Genomic DNA, 17,300 nt, shown 5'->3' on the forward strand with positions numbered 1-17,300 from the left:
CAGAATCCAACAACACATCAAAAAAATAATTCACCATGATCAAGTGGGATTTATACCAAGTATGCAAGGCTGGTTTAATATCAGAAAAACCATTAATGTAATCCATCACATAAATAAAACAAAAGATAAAAACCACATGATCTTATCAATTGATGCAGAAAAGGCATTTGACAAAGTCCAACACCCATTTATGATAAAAACTCTTACCAAAATAGGAATTGAAGGAAAATTCCTCAACATAATAAAGGGCATCTATGCAAAGCCAACAGCCAATATCACTCTAAATGGAGAGAACCTGAAAGCATTTCCCTTGAGAACGGGAACCAGACAAGGATGCCCTTTATCACCGCTCTTATTCAACATCGTACTTGAAGTCCTAGCCAGGGCAATTAGGCTAGACAAAGAAATAAAGGGTATCCGGATTGGCAAGGAGGAAGTAAAGTTATCACTATTTGCAGATGACATGATCTTATACACAGAAAACCCTAAGGAATCCTCCAGAAAACTACTGAAACTCATAGAAGAGTTTGGCAGAGTCTCAGGTTATAAAATAAACATACAAAAATCACTTGGATTCCTCTACATCAACAAAAAGAACACCAAAGAGGAAATAACCAAATCAATACCATTCACAGTAGCCCCCAAGAAGATAAAATACTTAGGAATAAATCTTACCAAGGATGTAAAAGACCTATACAAAGAAAACTACAAAGCTCTACTACAAGAAATTCAAAAGGACATACTTAAGTGGAAAAACATACCTTGCTCATGGATAGGAAGACTTAACATAGTAAAAATGTCTATTCTACCAAAAGCCATCTATACATATAACGCACTTCCGATCCAAATTCCAATGTCATATTTTAAGGGGATAGAGAAACAAATCACCAATTTCATATGGAAGGGAAAGAAGCCCCGGATAAGCAAAGCATTACTGAAAAAGAAGAAGAAAGTGGGAGGCCTCACTCTACCTGATTTCAGAAGCTATTATACAGCCACAGTAGTCAAAACAGCCTGGTACTGGTACAACAACAGGCACATAGACCAATGGATCAGAATTGAGAACCCAGATATAAACCCATCCACGTAAAAGCAGCTGATATTTGACAAAGGACCAGTGTCAGTAAATTGGGGAAAAGATAGTCTTTTTAACAAATGGTGCTGGCATAACTGGATATCCATTTGCAAAAGAATGAAACAGGACCCATACCTCACACCATGCACAAAAACTAACTGCAAATGGATCAAAGACCTAAACATAAAGACTAAAACGATAAAGATCATGAAAGAAAAAATAGGGACAACCCTAGGAGCCCTAATACAAGGCATAAACAGAATACAAAAAATTACCAAAAATGATGAAGAGAAACCTGATAACTGGGAGCTCCTAAAAATCAAACATCTATGCTCATCTAAAGACTACACCAAAAGAGTAAAAAGACCACCTACAGACTGGGAAAGAATTTTCAGCTATGACATCTCAGACCAGCCCCTGATCTCCAAAATCTACATGATTCTGTCAAAACTCAACCACAAAAAGACAAACAACCCAATCAAGAAGTGGGCAAAGGATATGAACACACATTTCACTAAAGAAGATATTCAGGCAGCCAACAGATACATGAGAAAATGCTCTCGATCATTAGCCATTAGAGAAATGCAAATTAAAACTACGATGAGATTCCATCTCACACCAGCAAGGCTGGCATTAATCCAAAAAACACAAAATAATAAATGTTGGAGAGGCTGCGGAGAGATTGGAACTCTTATTCACTGCTGGTGGGAATGTAAAATGGTACAACCACTTTGGAAATCTATCTGGCGTTATCTTAAACAGTTAGAAATAGAACTACCATACAACCCAGAAATCCCACTCCTCGGAATATACCCTGGAGATACAAGAGCCTTCACACAAACAGATATATGCACACCCATGTTTATTGCAGCTCTGTTTACAATAGCAAAAAGCTGGAAGCAACCAAGGTGTCCATCAACGGATGAATGGGTAAATAAATTGTGGTATATTCACACAATGGAATACTACGCATCAATAAAGAACAGTGACAAATCTGTGAAACATTTCATAACATGGAGGAACCTGGAAGGCATTATGCTGAGCGAAATTAGTTAGAGGCAAAAGGACAAATATTGTATAAGACCACTATTATAAGATCTTGAGAAATAGTAAAAACTGAGAAGAACACATACTCTTGTGGTTACGAAGGGGGGAGGGAGGGAGGGAGGGAGGGAGGGAGAGGGTTTTTTATTGATTAATCAGTAGATAAGAACTACTTTGGGTGAAGGGAAAGACAACACTCAATACATGGAAGGTCAGCTCAATTGGACTGGACCAAAAGCAAAGAAGTTTCTGGAATAAAATGAATGCTTCAAAGGTCAGCGGAGCAGGGGCGGGGGTCTGGGGAAAATGGTTTGAGGGGACTTCTATGTCAAATGGCAAAATAATTCTATTATGAAAACATTCTGCATCCCACTTTGAAATGTGGCATCTGGGGTCTTAAAGGCTAACAAGTGGCCATCTAAGATGCATCAATTGGTCTCAACCCACCTGGAGCAAAGGAAAATGACGAACACCAAGGTCACACGACAACTAGGAGCCCAAGAGACAGAAAGGGCCACATGAACCAGAGACCTACATCATCCTGAGACCAGAAGAACTAGTTGGTGCCCGGCCACAATCGATGACTGCCCTGACAGGGAGCACAACAGAGAACTCCTGAGGGAACAGGAGATCAGTGGGATGCAGACCCCAAATTCTCATACAAAGACCATACTTAATGGTCTGACTGAGACTAGAGGAATCCCGGCGGCCATGCACCCCAGACCTTCTGTTGGCACAGGACAGGAACCATCCCCGAAGACAACTCATCAGACATGAAAGGGACTGGTCAGCGGGTGGGAGATTGATGCTGATGAAGAGTGAGCTAATTATATCAGGTGGACACTTGAGAGTGTGTTGGCAGCTCTTGTCTGGAGGGGGGATGGGAGGATAGAGAGAGTTGGAAGCTGGCAAAATTGTCATGAAAGGAGAGACTGGAAGGGCTGACTCAATAGGGGAAGAGCAGGTGGGAGTACGGAGTAAGATGTATGTAAACTTATATGTGACAGACTGATTGGATTTGTAAACGTTCACTTGAAGCTTAATAAAAGTTAATAAAAAAAATAACAATCAAAAAATTTTTCAATACAATGAACTTTAAAATCATCTTAATAACAAAGACATTATTTTTATTTAGTACATGTTTTTATCAAAGTAATATATGCCCAAAAGTTTGTTATGAAAAACAGAAGTCCCCGGATCCCTTTCTAATTTCTTGTTCTTCAGAGATAATCACTTTCAACTCATATAACCAATTATCTGGTATTTCTCTCTCTTTGTCTCTAAAGAAATAATGTTACACCTTGTTATTCCAGTTTTCCCCTCCAGGCCCTGCAGACAGGCTGCAAGAGGAAAAATGGTGTGCATTTGGGGGGTGGGTGCACCATCTGCTAGTCAACAGCAAGGGAGCCCACAAGGCCCTTCACTTGGCTTCCACTCACTTGCCAACCAACTTAATCCACTTCACGCGTCCACACAGTGAAAGGAAACTTTGCAAGAACAAATGCCAGGCAAGCAGCTTTGAGATTTATCAGTGGAACCGGGTTCTCCGGTGGGACAGGAAGCGATGGGGGCGCTCCTGAGTGAGGAGCGTAGGTGGTCCACAACCAGCAACTGAAACTGCTGCTGTGAACGCCCAATTCATCTGCCTCCCATTCCCTACCTCCTCCCTTTTTCCTTCCAATTGTCTTCTCTGTTCTTTCCAGTCTCTCCTCCTTCCTCAGCTATTTTCTGAGGGTTTCTGGGACCTCCGTTTCTGAGGAGGAGGCGAGAGGACGAGGGGACCGGGCTGTGAGGCCCAAAAGGCCACGAGGAGCAGGAGTGGCGCGGGGATCTGGAGCAACTCGCGCTCCGCGGAGCCTAGGGCTCCCCTCTTGTCTTCCCTCCTAGCCCAAAACCTTTCTCGCTCTTAAATCACGACCAGGAGGGTGACGCGGACTAGGGGTAACAAATTTAATTCATCATTTAAGGATTTAATAATTTAAAAAAGGAGGAAAGAAAAACCCTTTTAACTACACACTAAGCACCAACCAAGACTCGAATTGGGGGCGCTGAACTCAAAGTCCACGTCTCTCGCCATTACGCTACAGACGTACCTAGCAAAACAGCACGTGCATCACACTTCAAATCGCAATCCTATTGCCACAGAGTTGATTCTGACTCAAATCTATAAGTATCTCAAAACAAGTGTGAAAATACTCCTTTAGCATCCATAGTTTCCACGAATTAATCTCACGTCCTCTCTCAGACAGGACTTGAGGACGGTTGACCTGCGTGAGTGGGCTCACCGGTCTTGCTTTCTCTTTCCTCCCCGCATTTTATTGACTTCTATCATTTCATTTGCATCTCAGGAAATTATCATTTCATTTGCATCTCAGGAATTTAGGTAATATCCGCTTTGGGTTTAGGGCAATGGCATAGCATAAACCACAAACTTGGCCTCATTTACCAGAGTTTCCTGTCTCGAGGGGAAATTTCTGCAAACAATAGTGTTATTTTCCTTTTCTTTGCCTTCACCCACTTCTCATGGTCCAGGGAGGGCAGGTGATTGTCAGGGCAGGACTTGGGTCTTTGTGGGTCCCTAGGTCAAACAGGTGTGCCTCAGGGTTGTACTCTTCCACCGTATCTATTCAATCTATATGCTGAGCAATAATACAAGAAGATGGACTAAATGAAGAACAGGACATCAGGTTTGGAGGAAGACTCATCAACACCCTGCGTTATGCAGGCGACACAACCTTGCTTGTTGAAAGTGAAAGGGACTTGAAGCACTTACTAATGAAGATCACAGACCACACCCTTCAGTATGGATTGCACCTCAACATAAATAAAACAAAAATCCTCACAACTGGACCAATGAGCAACATCATGATAAACAGAGAAAAGACTGAAGTTGTCAAGGATTTCATTTTACTTGGATCCACAATCAACAGCCATGGAAACAGCAGTCAAGAAATCAAAAGATGCATTTCATTGGGTAAATCTGCTGCAAAGTGTTGAAGAGCGAAGATGTCACTTTGAAGACTAAGGTGCACCTGATCCAAGCCATGGTATTTTCAATCGCATCATATGTAAGTGAAAGCTGGACAATGAATAAGGAAGACTGAGGAAGAATTGATGCCTTTGAATTGTGGTGTTGGCGAAAAATATTGAATATACCATGGACTGCCAAAAGAACAAACAAATCAGTTTTAGAAGTACAACCAGAATGCTCCTTAGAAGCAAGGATGGCGAGAATGCAACTTACGTACTTTGGACATGTTTTCAGGAGGGATCCCTGGAGAAGGACATCATGCTTGGCAGAGTACAGGGTCAGCGGAAAAGAGGAAGGCCCTCAATGAGGTGGATTGACACAGTGGTTGCAAAAACGAGCTCAAGCATAACAACGACCGTAAGGATGGCTCAGGACCGGGCAGTGTTTCCTTCTGTTGTGCATAGGGTCGCTATGAGTCGGAACTAACTTGACGGCACCTAACAACAACAAGAACAACAAGGCCAAACAGCATCTATTACACTGCAAAGCTGCCACAGTTTCCTGTGTGTAATATTTAAAGGTGTCTCAGCAGTGGTTTATTTGGGGGCTGGGTTCAGGGGGCAAGAGAACTTTCCTTTTCTTTTAATACACGTCTTTTTTTTTTTTTTTTGGTACATTTTTCTTACAAAAAAACATGTATTTGTTATATTTACAATAAAGTGTTTAAACATGTTTAACATTTATACACTTGGACAAACCAGACTAACTTCATCTGCTGTAACTCAAAAGGGACCACAGGCTGTTAAGGCTATGAGACAAGGCTCTGACACTTACACGGCCACAGTCTGTTTTCTGAGAGCTTGGCCACGTCCGTTACATTCCAGTTTCTTAATATATCATTCACTGTTTTTTAGTTGTTTTCTAAAATGTAACTGTTGGGTAAAGAATTTAACTTCATCCAAAGAATTTTGTCTTTGACCTTAGTATCTGAGCAGTAACTCTAAACCAAAAAACAAACAAACAAACAAAACCAAATATGCTGGTGTCAATTCTGACTCATAATAACCCTATAGGACAGGGTAGAACTGCCCAATAGGTTTCCAAGGATGTAAATTGCCACAACTTTCTCCTTAGAGTGGCTGGTGGGTTCAAACCACCTACCCTTGGGTTAGCACCCCAGCACTAAACCACTGCCCCACAAGGGCTCCTTGAGATACCTTTAAACCCTTGGAATTTGCTGAGTAATTGAGGTGCCTTTATTTTCTATAGACCTCCAGAACACACCTGAAGGTTTACGCTAGTAAGGTGACTCTGGTGGGGGGCTGGCTAGGCTAGAAAGACCACCTCCTGATATCAGCCAATGTGGAGGGTGGAGGGATAAGCTTTGCTGGACTATCCATATGTGTTGGATGCGGGCCACATCCCTGAGAAAGCTCCTCTTAAAACTGATTGGCTGATCACATGAGACCACATCATGGAGGTGGTTACACAATATTACATTATGAAAAAGCAATCAGCCCAACGTCTGCCAAACCACTGAGAATCATAACCTAATCAAGTTGATACGTAACATTAACCATCCTGGGTCCTATGTGGTCAACCTGTCATTATGTGGCTGGCTGATAGCCCCCACCTCCACTGGGGATGGGTATCATATCAGGGACTCAGAGTTGTCCTCTGCTGTTGGCTGTCTGGGCACTCAGTAGTGGCTGGCTGTAGCCAGGTTAGCCTCTGCGAGTGGAAGCCCAAGTCACTGAGCACATGCATAATTTACATTCTGCTGCTAGGCCACTTTGTTTATAAATCCATTGGGCAGTCCTAGTCTTTCCATTTGGCTCCTTTTGATGGCTTTCACAGTTCTGTCGAGCTTGTCTATCAGATCTCTCACTGACATCATGTTTTCTCTGTGTGTGTATAAAACAGCTGCTTTGAAGTTGGCTATATCTAACATCTGGGACATCTTGGAATTGGGAGTTGGTTTCTATTGACTTATTTTTCCCTTGAAAATGTTTCTTTGAATGTCTAGTATTTTTTAATATTTGGATACTTTGAATGATACATTGTAGCATATTCTGATATCTTTCTCCAGAGTACCAATTTTTGTTCTAGGAGACCATACAGGGAAGATCTACTGTGTCACGTAGGGTTGCCGTGAGTTGGAATTGATTTGGTGGCACAAATCAGCAATAACAAGCATTATGATTACTGGCCGATTACTTTGGACTTGTGCTGGACTGGATTTAGGCTTTAAGGTGAATCTGTGGAAAGCTCAAGGTGTTTACCAAAACCCTCTAACTTGTTGGAACTCAACCTCCGAACTCTGTCTACCCTGCAGCTCTTATCAGGGCTTGGTTTGCAGCTTTGTTAGGGACTGTCAAGAGTAGACCTTACTTTAGGGTATGAGTTGTGCTCTTAAAGCACAGCCTTTCTGGAGAGATTCTCAGCTGGGTGCTCAGAGTGGTAAAGAGTTGTTAACAAAGCTTGAATTCTAACATTGCCTGGTACTACTGGCCTCTAGGATCTCTGTTCTGTTCTCCATCCTGTAGCATCTGTCCTCTGGCAAGCCTTGGTTAGTACCTTCCTGCACATGAGCAGCCCAGCACTCAGCAAATGACGTGCAGTAGACCTACAGATGGACTTCTGAAAACTGGCCTCTAAACCATTTTCTCCCTTCCAGTGCTCTAATCTGTCCTAACTCTGATCTCTGCCTCCTCATGTGAGTACCATGCTCTGCTGGGATTTCAGCTTGTTGTACCACCATGAGAATTCTTCCCAACCCTCTCTCAGGGATCAGAGTCTTGCACTGCTACTGCTCAATGTCTGCAAACTGGGGCCTCACTTGTTTTGTCTATTTCAATGGTTGTTTAAATTAAGAAGACTACCTGGGGGCAGTTACCATGTCACAGCTGCAGGTGAACAGAAGGGTGCACAGGCTTCAGCAGACCGCCTTTAAGACGGGGGCTTTTCCACATGGATTACTGATTCTTGTCAGTGCCTTTGCAAATGAGGGTTTAATCACATGTGTTACTGATTTCAAAATAATTTGAGTATTATTTTCCACATTTACAAATGACCTGGACCACGGAGTTTCTTTTTCTTTTATTAACAAGTATAGTGAAACATGATGTGGGGCTGCTGGAATCACTTTCAGGATGATGGCCTCACAAGACTAGGCTAAATATCCTATTCTCTGGGGGTAAAAAAAATTTTTTTCTTTTTTTTTTCTGTGGGTAATTCAATACTTTTGACTCTCCTAGGACCACAAAAGAGAAGGCTTGCAAAAAGAGACCTGTAAGGGACTAACACTAGTTATGTTAGAGTAGACTGAGCCTAGTCTTTGTAGGTTCACCAGAAAATGATAGCATTCCGAGACTCAGGAGACAGGTGGGGGGATGAGAGGCTGTCCTGAGGGGCAAAGGTGAGGCGGAGAGGCCCAGAAAGACAAGCTGTCTTTACTGGGGCTAGTGAATAGATATGTCCTGGGATAGTCCTCACTTTTTCTCTTCCTCCTTCCAATCCTGTCCCTATTCCCTCTAAATCTTCCTTTTGATAATTTTCTCCATCCCTGTCTCTTCTCCATACAAAATAACCTTTCTTTTATGGGGACCCCCTGTGGGGACTTGTTGAAGCCTGTACACCTTTCTTGGAATAATGGCTTTTTATGCATGAAATAGAACAATTAGAATGACAAAAAGAAGCCAATTACTTCCAAATCCAGTTATCTTTGTGAGTCTTCTACAGCCTGATAGGAGAGAGAACGAGACAGCATCAACCCCCAAGAGTAGGAAGCACCATAGACCCAAAAGGACCCAGAATTGGGATAGTCCAAACTAAGAAATCTGAAGTCTAGTCGTTCTCAGGGAAAAAGAAACTACCAGATGTATTCTTCTTTCCTGGCCAAACAGAAGGGGCAGTAGTTCTCAGAAGAGTTCCAGGTGGAACTCTTTTGTTGTCCCTGACAATAATACACTGGGCAGTGCACGCGGCTAGTCACTTTCTGAACATTCCTCGGAAAGGGCCCGGGCACGGAGCAGGGGGCACCGTGGACTCCGAGCCTGGAGGCTGGAGCGGATCTCGGCGGCCTCTGAACCCGGAGTCCTGCTGGGCGGCGGTTTGTCGCGCTTTCTCCCCTGCAGGTGCGACTGTGCGTCTCCAACCGCGCCTGGCCGCGGGTGTTTGAGTCCTTTAACTCATTCCGGCTCGGTGTCAACGTCCAAGGGTGTCCAACGGCGTGACTCTCGCCCTAACGGTCTCTTGCGCTCCCTCCCAGTTTTTGTAGAGCGGGGTGGGGCAGGCCAGAAAGATGCGAAGATGTCTCCAGCCTGAGGTTAAAGGGCAGTTCCTGACATCAGAAGACATGTTTGCAAGCGATAGTCACTGTGTCTCTGTGGCGCAATCGGTTAGCGCGTTCGGCTGTTAACCGAAAGACTGGTGGTTCGAGCCCACCCAGGGACGACGATAAGCTTTATTTGAAGCTCCCCGTTGCTGTTTAAAAGCAGGTTTAGGCTGTTACAGGCTTTTATCCTCAGAGCCCCTGGACCTCTATCCGCTTTGAATCAGACTCCAAAATATCCTGCGCGAAGATTCAAGTCCCATTTAAGGAAGTAGAGGAAGGAATTTCTCGGCAAAGGATACATTTCCCACCAAGCAAACGAACGGAGCTTCGGAGTTTACTTATTCCAGAGCCCCTGCACAGATTCTCTCACTTCCCGAGGCTGGGGTGTTACAAGTGCACACCCGGAAACCTGAAAAATCCCGAGAATGGAGAAGAAGGAAACCCCACCCTTATCTGTGGTGCAGCTACAAGCTCTGTGAGGAAATCTTGGTTCTGCCACGGTGGGACTTGGAACAAGTTATTCAATTCTTTGTGTCTCTATTTCTTCATGTATAAAAAGGGGCAAACAGGAGTACTTCCCTCAATGGCTAACCTAAATTTTAATGAGAGGGGTGCGTAAAGCACTTGAACACTTAATAAATGCTCACTGAAGTCAGCTATTATAATTCTTTTCAGTGGCATCGTCATCATCACCGTTGTCATCTACCCTGTCCTTTCAAGGAACTGCATATCCTTTCAGAGTACAGATAGACCATTTTATATTTAAGCATTTCTTAATTGATAGACATGACTTTGGTTCTAATGTTTATTGTCATAAACAATTCTTCAGGGGACAGCTTATACAAATATCGTTAATCACCTGTGTGAGTATTTCTCTCAAATAGATTCTTGGATATGGGCTTGCCTGATCAAAGTATTTGCACATTTCAAATTTTGCTAGTTCCAGCCTAATTGCCCTTCAAAGAAGTTGTACCTGGTAATATCCCCACATTCTGGGAGAAAGCTCTTTTCTGGGCAACACTGTAACTGGTATTTTAATAGCAGTGCAAACCCATCACTTTCACTTGGCGAATGTTAGTGCTTGTTGGTTTTACGCATCACTCTGCATTTTGTGGATGAGGGGCTGGCTCTGTGATGTTCTTCTGTGTTCTCCTGACTCCTGGAATTCTGGAAAAGTGGTTTCCAGGAGACATGAGCTTGCATTCACCTGACTGTAGAGGTGTGGACAGAGGTAACCCTGTTCCCATCATTCCAGTGGAGAGCCTAGGCTGCAGCTGCTGAGGAACCCAGAGCTCACCCACTCTCCACAGTGGGACCTTCATGGCTGGTCTTGAGCCAAATAAAAATTGGAAAGGGAAGCCTGTTGGAAAGGGAAGTTAAATTTTTTGTTAATTTAGGACTTTAAATAATGGATTTTTATTCTTATTCTGTGGCAACTAGAGGAGACATTGCATCCTTGAGACTTGATTTGGGGGAACTTCATGCTAGTGGGTGTTCTATTGTGCTTGTGGAATTGTTTGGTCCATGCTGGTATGTGGTGCTTGCTATAAAATCTTGTCTTCTGAGCTGGGGTAAACAAGTAACTAATGAAAACTTGTCAAAGAAATTAGAGGATGAGTTCTCAGTTAATTTTATTTAGATTCAAATCCTACTTTGAGAGATTTTGTGGTAAAATTAAAGAGACATCCCTCAGGTGTCTGAAATGCCTGTCACAGTGACCAGATTGCAAGTTCTCAGGAAGAGTCACATGAGGAGGGCAGAGAGTACTTTTTTTTTTTTTTTTTGGTAATTCTGTGATGTTTTCCTCCCAGGGCACTTCACGTATGTTTGTCTGACAGTAGAAAATCAAGGGAGTTTATAGAAAGACACATGTACTGAGAAAATTCTCAGCTTCTCTACCCAAGCTGCCAGCTTCTGAAGGTTGAACAAGCACTAATCTCATTGTTTCAAATACAGTCTAGGTATTGTAGGTCCGTAAGTGTTCAGGAGAGTGGAGCAAAAGCATCCAGTTGAGGTTCTCTCTAATCTCTGTCTCACAAAACATGCATCACTGTTGAGGCTGACTCGTGCAGGGCGGAGTCCCCCACTCCCACCTTGCTTTCTCCCTACCACCTCTTTTTGTTGACCCCTATCATCCAGTTATATCTAAGATAATGAGATAATATCCAGTTTAGGCTTAGGAGAGGGAAAAAAAGAATATATTAGGACTTCAGACTAAGTAAGCCACACGCACTGCCTCAGTTTACAAAAATTCCCTGAGTGGGATGAAAGCTCTGCCAACATTGCTACCATTCTTTATCTCATAGATCAGAGTAGACGGATTACTGTCAGGGTGAGAGTGAGGATTTCCTGGGTCTCTTGGCTAAACAGCATCTAATAGCACCTCAATCAATTATTGCTTCATCCGTATGATTGATAATGTTTTACATCTGTATTATTGTTTTAAAAGACCATATAGCAAAATATTAACAAGCATTACCTCTTAAGATTGGAGTTGAGAATCAGAGGAAATTTCATTTCTTTTCACATCTTATGGGTTTTACGAAAGAATTACTGTATTACTTTTAAACAAATAATTGACTGACTTTAAAAGTATATATTAAAAGCCTCAGACAAACCAGAGCATATTCATTTGCTGTGACTCAAAGTTCACCACAGGCTGCTGAAGCCACAAGGCAGGCCACTAACCCACAATCACACCTGGCCCCTGAGATCTCGGGGAAGTCAGTCTTCATGGACCTCTTAATGCATCATGAGCCAGAATTTCCACAGGATTTTCTTTCCTTTTTTCTTCCCTTGGTTTTTCCAGTCTTCTCTGAGCTACACATTCATATATGCTAATTCCAAAACACTTAAAAAAAATTCTACATTTCGAAATTGCAGAAACATTGCAATGACTTTTGTGTGAAAAAGAGAATCCTTTTATGGTATTGAAAACATGTATCAGGTGCAGAACTTTATTTTAATGAAATAGGAAGGCTCTGACAAGAATATAAAGGTTATGACAATGATTGGTGGAAAACTTATCTCAGTGCTTATAAAGATCTGAGTGAAAGAAAGAGTGAATCAAGTGAATATACAGATAGGCAGCTTTGCAGTCAAAATATGATATAGGTCTACAGACAGCAAACTCATTCTCATAAATGAAAGGAATCAGGAAAAACAAACTTGGAAAATAAACAAAACATAACCTATTTGACATAAATGCTGCCAAGGACAAAATTAATCACAACAAAAGTCTTAGGAATGAATATGCTCTCCGTGCCAGGTGTTCTGCATTACTTACATAGACAACAAAAAGATGAGTAGCCAAATGTGCCTGGCTTTTCATCCCACACACAAAAAGGAAAACATGGGAAAGAAAGATGGCCTGCTGACTGCAACAAGACATATGGGAAACCCATTGTTGAGGAACCAATTCTGACCAAAGCTAAGCAGTTTTAAAGTCGGCAGCTATAGCCTGAGGGTGAAGAGACCATAAAACCTCATATCTCATAAGGACCTGGAAGGCTTTGAGGAACTGTCCCATGACTGCCTCACAGGGAAGACAGGGAGGCAAGAGAGAGATGGGGTCATGGTAGTTCTTTGCAAGCCTCATGACAGTTTTTTACTTGCCTGCAAGGTCTCTCGTTCCGGGAGAATCACTTTTTATGTTTAATGATAAATCATTTCCCACTGAAATGATTTGGAAAAAGATGGTGACAACGGTTGCACAACTTGAAGAATGTAATCAATGTCACTGATCAGTACATGGAGAAATTGTTGAGTAGCATATGTTTTGTTATGTATATTTTCAACAAAGACACAGACACACACGTATATGTATATATATTTCTGGTGTGGTAAAAATATGTTATTGTTGTTGTTAGGCACATCACTTGGGTTCCCACTCATGGCTATGGTATGTACAACAGAACGACACACCGCTGGGTCCTGGGCCATCCTCACAGGCCTTGCTGTGTTTGAGCACATTGTTGCAGCCACTATGTCAGTCCATTTCATCGAGATCCTTCCTGTATTGCACTGACCCTTCTCCAAGCATGATGTCCTTCTCCAGGGACTAGTCCCTTCTAATAATATGTCCAAACCAAGTGAGCCAAAGGAAGTCTCGCCAACCTTGCTTCTAAGGAGCATTCTGGTTGTACATCTTCCAAACATATTTGGAAGTGACTCCTGGAATAATTCGCCAAAGTTTACAACAGCATTGTCAGCAACAGCAGTTTAAAAGCTCATAATTCATAAGGTCGCTATGAGTCGGAATCGACTGGACGACAACCGGTTTAGTTTTTGGGTTAACTCTGTTGGTGGACCCCTGGTGGTACAGTGGTTAAGAGTTTGGCTGCTATTTGAATTCAACAAAGGTTCCTTGGAAACTCTAGGGGGCAGTCTACTTTGTCCTATAGGGTCGCTATGAGTCAGAATCAAGTTGATGGCTACAGTATATATATATATACACACACATATATATACACACACATACATATACATATAAAAATATATTCATTCATTTCATTCATTCTGTTGGTAGCTGAGTAATGAAGATCCATAAAAATGGAAAAGATAAATATACACGCCCAACGTGGGGCTCGAACCCACGACCCTGAGATTAAGAGTCTCATGCTCTACCGACTGAGCTAGCCGGGCGCAGTAGCTTATCCCTTTGTTATATTTTTATCGTTTGCTTTAGGAAGCTAGAGTCACTGGCCTAATTACACGCTTAGTCTAGAATTTAATGGGTCTAGGAATTAAATCCTAGACCCATTAAATTCTAGACGAACGCAGTCGTACATTTTACCACTGAAAAAACCGAGGCTCAGAGACAGCCTGCGCAGGGTCAGGCGGACTCACTGGACGTGTGAATCAAGAATCCTGAAACCCGGGTATTTCCGGAAATTCCTTCTGAACCAGGTCACTCTGAGAACCCGGTTCCGTGGACTTCGGCTCCGGAAGAGCGCTAGGGGAGGGGGACGAGGGCAGCAAACAACCGCGGGGAGCAGGAGGAGCGCGGAAACTGTTGCTCCTGGGACCTTGGAGCTCGAGCCCACGCTCTTGTCTTCCCTGTCCAAAACCCTTTTCTCCCCTAAACCATAACTCGGGGTGGGCCTGGGGGTGGGGGGTGGGATCAGCGGGGAGAGGGCAACGCGTTATTGGAAAATAGGTCCTATTCGCTATTTATTTGGGGGCACAAGTTTGGTTTTTAAATACTAAAATTTTGTGTGGCCTGAATAAAATAGCATTTTCATTGCGTGTGAAGGTCCCACCGAGATTTAAGCTCAGATGGGATTCAGAGCCTCAGGGTACTTGCTGGCAGAATCCTTGACTCCTCTCTCCAAAGTGTTCAGATCTCCAACCTATGAAAGAGATGGTGAGCTCCAGGGTAATCCTCTAGAAGGGTCCTCCCCGCTACTCACGGGAAGGTCGAAGGAGTCTGCCGTTGCCGCCTTAGTTACAGCCCCTGCGGATTTTCATCCTGCCCCGAAGCATCTCTCCGTGTGTGGTTGGTGGAAACTATTATTCACCAATTCTTTGTCTGCACTCCTGAGAGGCTGCCTTCAGCTCCAAAAAAAAAAGCAGAGTAACAAAGTTTAAAATTTAGGGCTGCCAAAGCAAGTTACAGCTGCTTGCCGTGACTCGGATTCGAACCGAGGTTGCTGCGGCCACAACGCAGAGTACTAACCACTATACGATCACGGCTACTCACAGAGAACAACAGTACTTAAGTCCTTAAGAGAAACGGATGCACACTTCCACAAAAGACTCATCCAAGAATATCCATAGCAGCCTTGTTCAGAAAGAAAATCTGGAAATAACCTGATTGCCCGTCAATACTGGTGTATTCGCACTTTGGAATAACTTGCATTAATATTGTGAAAATTAACTAGTGGATGGATATATTTTAAAAACTCTATGCTGCTTGCCCCCCAAAAGAAAAATTTTTCTTTAAAATACTACAAGATGTACATTTACTAAAGTCAACTCCAAGAGCACACAAACCCACTGCCGTCGAGTCGACTCCGACTCACAGAGCCTGGCGGATTTGAACTTCCGGACCTCTTAGTTAGCAGCCCCAGCACTTAACCACTACGCCACGAGGCAACGCTGATCTGTTACGGTGGAAAACAGAATACTGATTAACAAACCCTGGTGGCACAGCTGCTGACCAAAAGGTCAGTAGTTTGAATCCAGCAGGCTCTCCTTGGAATTGTAATGAGGCAGTTCTACTCTATCCTATATGGTTGGTACGAGCTGGAATCGATTGGAAGGCAATGGCTTGGGTTTTCTGGTTTAAGAGTGGGCGGGCAGGGATGTATTGTAAAAGTGTTCTACAAAACTTGCTTGGATGGTGGAAATTTCCTATAACTTGATCTGGGTGATGATTATATTTTTCAAAATGTAGTAAGTCGCCCACTTAAGATTTTTTGCATTTCACACTACTTGTTTTTTTTTTTTTTTTTTTGAGTTATACGTGAAGAGTTAACTGTTGGCCTAATCATGGAGGGCGGAGGATGGACATAAGCCTGCGAAGACCATGCAAGGAGCTTGGATTATATCTTAAACTCACTAAAAAATCAACCTCCTAGTCTAAAAAAGCCACACTAATATTTGAAATATCTCAATCAGAAAAACTGGTATGACCAACATAGTGTATAAAGAAAATATTCTACATCCTAGTTTGGTGAGTAGTGTCTGGGGTCTTAAAAGCTTGTGAGTGGCCGTCTGAGATACTCCACTGGTCTCACCCCATCTGGAGGAAGGGAGACCGAAGAAAGTCAAGGACACAAGGGAAAGATTAGTCCTATCAGACCGCAACTACCACAGCCTCTACCAGACTGAGTCCAGCACAACAAGGTGGTACCCAGCTACCTCCACCAACGGCTCTGACAGGGATCACAATAGAGGGTCCCTGACAGAGCTGGAGAAAAACGTAGAACAAAATTCTAACTCACACACACACACACACAAAATGGCTTACTGGTCTGACAGAGACTGAAGAAATTACAAGAGTATGGCCCCAGGACACACTTACAGCTCAGTACTGAAGTCACTCCTGAGGTCCACCCTTCAGCCAAAGATTAGACAGGGCCATAAAACAAAAGGAGACTAAATGGGCACGCCAGCCCAGGGGCAAGGGCAAGAAGGCAAAAGAGACAGGAAAGCTGATAACAGGGAACCAGGGTGAAGAAGGGGAGAGTGTTGACAAATTGCGGGATTGGCAACCAGTGTCACAAAACAATATGTGTATTGTTTAATGAGACACTATTTTGCCCTGTAAATCATCATCTAAAGTATAGCAAAAAAGAAAGAAAAATGGTTAAGACTACATCATCTCATTAGACTCAGTGAGAGGGGGCATTTCACCTTCTCACTCAAGGGGCAAGTCTATAGTTTCCAGATGACAGGGCCCCAGGTTTGTGCTCTACAGGGTTTCCTTCCCTACTGCTGACTCACAGCTCTGAGACCTGTGGTCTATAGCCTCAAACAGGGGGTGCTGCCAGTGCAACAATTAAAGGCAAACCTCAAGAAGAGGCATTTCGTGCCAAGACAGACGCCAGACACTGCCGAGGTTACAGTGGCCACCACGAAGAGTACAAGCCACTATACGATCGCTGCATGCCATCAACTTGCTCACAGATAATGCACTTCCTTGTATATTTTTTTTACCTAAAAGCATTCAAGATTCTTGGTTGATTTGTCGTGGGACTGCTACAGATGCTTTTACTTTTCTCTCTTTCAAGTCTTCTCTCGGTTCTATCCCTCACTTTCCTCCCTATTCTGTTACATAGTAAAAACCGCTCTCCTCCCAGAGACCCCTGTGTCTCTGCAAGGGCGTCCTGAAGGTCTCGTCCTGCCTGGTCCACGCCTCCCTGCTTTCC

The 17,300-nt window shown here is 43.2% G+C and overlaps 3 non-coding genes across 3 annotated transcripts; 1 reads left to right on the plus strand and 2 right to left on the minus strand.

Moving 5' to 3' along the window:
* The first annotated feature begins 9,471 nt into the window (after nucleotides 1-9,471).
* TRNAN-GUU (transfer RNA asparagine (anticodon GUU)) lies at nucleotides 9,472-9,545 on the plus strand. Its single transcript has one exon. It is a non-coding gene; the product is annotated as a tRNA-Asn (tRNA).
* Nucleotides 9,546-13,997: 4,452 nt separating this feature from the next.
* Nucleotides 13,998-14,070, minus strand: TRNAK-CUU (transfer RNA lysine (anticodon CUU)). The gene has a single exon. It is a non-coding gene; the product is annotated as a tRNA-Lys (tRNA).
* A 978-nt stretch (nucleotides 14,071-15,048) lies between these two features.
* On the minus strand, nucleotides 15,049-15,120 carry TRNAH-GUG (transfer RNA histidin (anticodon GUG)). The gene has a single exon. It is a non-coding gene; the product is annotated as a tRNA-His (tRNA).
* Between the last annotated feature and the right edge of the window lie 2,180 nt (nucleotides 15,121-17,300).

The sequence above is a fragment of the Loxodonta africana genome, chromosome 3 (assembly GCF_030014295.1).
Source record: "Loxodonta africana isolate mLoxAfr1 chromosome 3, mLoxAfr1.hap2, whole genome shotgun sequence".
In the NCBI taxonomy this organism is placed as follows: domain Eukaryota; kingdom Metazoa; phylum Chordata; class Mammalia; order Proboscidea; family Elephantidae; genus Loxodonta; species Loxodonta africana.